Source organism: Sinocyclocheilus grahami, unplaced genomic scaffold (genome assembly GCF_001515645.1).
Source record: "Sinocyclocheilus grahami isolate Dianchi unplaced genomic scaffold, SAMN03320097.WGS_v1.1 scaffold1795.1, whole genome shotgun sequence".
In the NCBI taxonomy this organism is placed as follows: Eukaryota; Metazoa; Chordata; class Actinopteri; order Cypriniformes; family Cyprinidae; genus Sinocyclocheilus; species Sinocyclocheilus grahami.
In genome coordinates, this window is record NW_015506974.1 from 19,705 (window position 1) to 25,536 (window position 5,832).

General features: G+C 39.5%; 1 pseudogene; it reads left to right on the top strand.

Moving 5' to 3' along the window:
• The first annotated feature begins 4,457 nt into the window (after positions 1-4,457).
• LOC107572682 (gastrula zinc finger protein XlCGF57.1-like) overlaps positions 4,458-5,832 on the top strand; it is a 22,806-nt pseudogene continuing 21,431 nt past the window's right edge.

The following is a 5,832-nucleotide window of genomic DNA, read 5'->3' on the forward strand; positions in this document are numbered from 1 at the left end:
CAAAATGGTTCAAGCGCAACTTTTTTCATTTTTTAAATTCGAATCAAGGAAAAATCATACCTTCTGTTGTCTTCTTTTTAAAGACATTCCCCTGATAGAATGTTATTGTATTGTATGTGTGATTGTGAGGGACTGAGAGATGATAGGAGAGTTGACATTATCAAGTACATCACCGACTTTGCAAAATAAAATAAAAACTCGAGTCCAAAAGCATTCACTACTGATGAAATCTATTAGAATGCAGAAAAAGTAATGAAAGAAAAAAAAATCCCATGTACGAGTTTTTATGTTTTTATATTCATTGCACAAGCAATGTCGGCCATTACAAGATGGCGCCGACGCTGATGGCTGCCTCCGTGGCGTGCTCCGCAGTTGTTTTTATGTTTTTGTTAGTTTGTCCTGTCTTTAGTTATATCCCTGCAATCAGTTTCACCAGAGACAAATTGCTGGACATTCGGAAATACACACCACCCGATATTTCACCGGTTTTCGACTATTCTGATGTTTTGCTGGACATTGTAGTCGGGGGAGCTGCGGCGCTGATCAAGCACTTCAGGACGCGCAGACGGGGGAAGCGAGCCGGCGCTCATGAAGCTCAGACAGCGCTTTTCTGAATATCAGCACATGTGCGAGCACAAATGTGCAGAGCAACATGGTGATTACCTACTGGCGGTTTTATTTACCCATGACACGCCTAAACCAGCCAAGGTGCCAGCATAAAAACACATTCAACAAAATATTAATTATCAATATTGTCCAAAATTCCTCAATTTTAGGCCCCCAGAAGGAAAAAAAGCTAATTAATAATAGTTATTTAATAAGGCTAATTTTTCATTCAATTAAAAAAATTTAAAAAGAAATTGACCACACCATCCCCCCTGAATTTTTTTGTACAATTTGACCATCATTAATGGTGATAATTTATCGCAAACCATTCCGATATTTCATTTTTTTCGATATATCATGCAGCCCTAATAACCAACCAAGAGTGCTGTCTTCCGTAAAGGCAGGGTGAGCGATTTCTGGTAGCCAATGTTCACATTTGAAATCACCAAAACAAACACGCCCCTACCCCAAAAGAGTCTTGCCCCTATTTTGATAGCTCCGCCCCACATATACGTACGGAACCCAGGCACCGATTAGTTCTGTGAAACAAAGCAAAACCAATGTGACACTATGTCTACATCCGACGCACGCAACAAATCTCCGACAGAAAACTGCTGCCGAGTTCTATTTATGACGTGCTGACACAAATTTCAAATGGTTTTCAACGGTCGTTTGATCGCGTCCAGTGTAGGCAGACTTTAGCTTTTGTAGACACGGTGTTACTCACCTATCGAGAAGAAACAAACCAACCTCGGCGTCCGATCGCAGGCCTTCGCTCCTTGAGTTCTCTCCAGCGCTGGAAAGCTGATCCGATATTTACACGGGTCCTTGCCTTATTGTTCCGCAGATGTTTTCCTCTTTTGTTTTCTATCCGCCATCTCTATCTTTCTGTCGCTCGGCTCGGCTAATGTCCGTCCCGTGCACTGAACGCTCTCTCCTCCACATCATGAGTAGACACGCCCCTTATTGCTGATTGGCTACAAGTTTGTTTTGCTATTCGGCCCGAATCAGTTTTCTAAAGTGTTTTTGAAAAATTACATATTTACATATATGTTACATACCCTACCTTCAATACTGTCACATTAAAATGTGACACTGAGTTAATACAATACTTTAATAAACAAGTAATTAATATTAATTCTCTTACATCGTAGATGCAATATTATTTTTGTTATATTTCATTAGTGAAAATAATTCCAAACAAAGATCACAACAGAACTACATGGCATCACATCGCCGCACAGATGGTGGGCTCCGCCTCGGCCAGTCGACCCAGCGGCTCCACCATGGCTCCTAGCTCCCTCCTCTCCGCCGTGGCCCGTCAGTCCACCTGCTTCGCCGGGCTCCCTTGTCCCTCGGGCTCTGCCATGGTCTGTCGTCAACCATCTGCCACCTAGGGACTCCACTCCTCCGGCTGCGCCTCGTCCCTCTGGCTCTGTCAGGCTCCTTCCTTCCCTCCGGCTCTGCCTTGGTCTGTAGTCAACCATCTGCCACCTAGGGACTCCACTCCTCCGGCTGCGCCTCGTCCCTCTGGCTCTGTCAGGCTCCTTCCTTCCCTCCGGCTCCACCGCGGCCTTCCGGATCCCCGCCTCCGCCTTGGTCGCCAGAGCCATCTGCTCCACCTTGGCCTTCCGGATCCCCGCCTCCGCCCCGTCGTCCTGGCTCATCGGCTCTCCGCCTCGGGCTCCACCACCACCTGCTCCACCACCATCGGTCAGCCCCCTGGAGCCGTCAGCCCTTCCTCCACCATGGCTCCTCCCTCCGTCGGCTCCACCGTGGCCTGCCATCAGGGCTTTGGCCTGGGTCCCGGCTGGCTCCTCCTGCTTCCTCCTGGCTCCTCCCTCTGTCTGATCCACCCTGGACTTTGGTTGTCGTCATCCTCCCGGGTGTCCGTCCTCCGCCGGAGCCTCCACCTGTCTTGTCTTCCTGCCTTCCTGCCAGCCCATTGCCGTCCCCTGTCACCATCCCTTCTCCACTCCTTGTGTCCTCCTCCTAAGAACCCGTCCGGTGTACTATATTCCTACGTGTTCATCCTGCCTGTCCGACCTGTGTTTGCCCTATTGTGGATTATTAAAAACTATTTGCATTGTTCATCGTCTTCTTTGTGCGTTTCATTCACCGTAGCGTGACAGCTTTCTAGTATGTTTTTTTAAATTCATTACACATTTTCTTTTAATTAATGTTAGTATTAAACACAGACCATTACTTTAATTATTTCTGCTATTGCATGCTCATTTTGTAAATTTAAGCATTTTTAGACAAGTGCAAACTTGGTGTTTAACCTAAAATTGGGCACATTTACAAAATCAGGTGATTGTGTTCACCCATCTACAGTATGCAAATGTATGTTTATGTAGAGACAAAAGAATTAGGTTAATAACCGTGTGTCACCATTAGTTCGGTGTAGTGATTGTGTTTTTGTGAAGACACTGATGAATGGTACACCACAAAAATAATCGCAAGTTTTTGGTTTCATTGTTCATCAAAAAAAATTGCCAATTTCACATGTATTTTCAAAATACTATATTTGTATTTAAATACATTTTTTCCACACAGTATTTTGTATTTCTATTTTAAATATCTTCTCATGTATTTATGCCTATCTCTGATCATGGTGTCACCTTTAGTCTTTATTGGCCGTTGATGCTCATTTCTTTAGTTGGTGTCTTTGTTGCTGCTAATCAATACCTGAGTTTAATGTGAATGCAGTGGCCCTGATCTCTGTGATAATGAGTTATAGTTATGCTGATTGGATCAGAGTTGGTGAAAATCTGGGCAAATTCCTGTAACTGCTTACATCCTCTGCATACTTAATCTTCTGATGACAGCCTCCTGAAATCAGTATAAACTACAGTGATTCAGTGTTTTAGTCAGTCTTGATGACTGCAGAAAATCACTCTGGATCCCTCACATCCAAGCCATCTCTTTTTTTGAACTTTTGCCATCTGGCCGGTGCTTCAGAGCCGCAAATACCAGAATGTGCTGTTCACTCTTAATAAGGGAAGATGAGGAGTAGCAACTGAATATGTTGGCATGGTTTTTGCCAATTAAAGAAACTGAAGTGGTAATAACCAATGAACCATTTTCATTTATAATGCAAAAACTCCAATTTAAACAAAACTGCTCAAAAAAACATTACCACTGAAATCATAGGATTTCATATAAAGAAGAAATTATGTTTATAAATCAATTTCCAATTATTGAAATCTGAGAGCTTAATAGGTAACTTGTGTGTAATCACATTTTAGCACAGATTATATACTGCTAACTTTAATAACACTTTAATCAATTTTATTCACATTTACAATAAATCATTTTAACCATTTTTTTTATCAAAGGTTTTCATCCAGACAGTCCAAACCAAAGTGTTTCAAACTCACAGTCAGTGTAATTCTTTACAGTCGTGGACCTTTAATGAAATCCACTTTAACCAAATAACGCTTAAATTAGATTTATTGTGTTTATGTTCTGGGGAGAAACTCAGATGGAATAAGATGAATACATTGACATAAGATTTAAGAATTAATAAACTAAATATTTAAATCTCCCTGCAAACACAAATTTTATTTTGATGGACACATCTGTATGAATTTGTAATATTCATACGTTCTTCCCTATCATGTCATTTTAAGACCAAGATACTAGAGTTTATCCTAAAAAAGCTCTGTAATTTATCATGAACTTAAATTTATATATAAGACTACATGTACAGCTCAACGGTATTGATAGCTTTGGGGTTATGATAGCTCCTAATATACCTTATTATTTATATTTGTTTTCTGATGTAAAATTCTATGCTTTAGCGAGCAAGACTTTTATTTTGGTCTGGAGATGTGACCTCATAAAGCTGCGTCTGATTCGGCTGAAGGAAGATAGGTGTGTGTGTGTGTGTGTTTATCCATTTAAAGCGTTTAAATCAACAAAACTCGGTTAGAGAATTTTTTATGAAATCGTGAAATTAATCATTACCGAATGAAACGCTGAAATGCTTTATCCAGGGATATTATTGACGGTTATTTTGTGTGAGTTACTTGAGTAACAGAAACGGTGAGTCTCATTTTAGTGAATTATGTTTATTCCAACTTAAATTAATAACAGTTTAGGAATAGGGGTTTTGCTAAGGTTGGGAGAGATAAGTAAAATAATAATTATTATTATTATTAAAGCTCCGCAATAGTGTATTTAAAATACATTTATTTCATACTAAGTAAAATTCTAATTAATATTGACAAATCTCTTACTGATAGGCCGATAAAATTATAATTTAGCTTCATTCCGACTATTTTGTTATTGCACAATTCACATTTCTTAATATTATACCTAATGTGTGTTTTAATATCACTATAAATTAGAATTGTATGATGTTTGTATAATATTGGCCTTTAAATGCAATATATTTAAAGTGTGCCTGAAGTATACTTGCGATTGTTCGACTTTAGCACAATCAAATATACATATCAGGGCTGTACGTTAACTTTTTTTTGGTGCTACAGAGGTTGAAAGTTTTGTAGCACAGGCCAAAAAGTTGTAGCACAAGTATAAAACTTCTGTTATCGTGTCTGAAAACAAACACAAGTAATGGAGTGCATCACTTAAACAGGCACTGATGTTCCATACAGAGCACAAAAAATACAAACCATCACAAAAAGACAAAGTTTAGACAAAGTTTTCTTAATTTGCCAAAAATGGAAGAGTGCAGAAATATAACACCTCTTACACCTCAACAAAATATAAAATAAAAAAGAATGGCAGACGTTTAGGCCAAAGCAGTGGCATAACTTCGTAATGACGGGCCCCAGTGCAGGCTATTACAGCGGGCCCCCTGGGGAGCACGGTTATGAAGCACATACAAACACACAGCGCTCGTGTCTAGAAGGGAACCCATATAAGCACATTTGTGCCTAACCTACTTAATTTAGACCAACTAAAATCAGTATCTAAATAAATAATTCTCATATCAGACAAAATTGCGTTGCAGCAAATCCTTTAAATTTTAAGGTATTTAGAGCAGAGCAACATAAACAGGCCCGATTATATTTTTTCAGATTTTTAAGGCTTTTCCTTATTTTTATAATTTAGATGATGATGAAAAAATGACTCGCCATCTCCTCATTGGACGTGCCTTTAGAGAGAAATGCATCTTTACGGATTACATAATGAAAGAGTTTTTGTTTTCGATTTGAATGATTTTGTTTTAAATTAGTAATTTAAAGCTTTCTTCTAAAG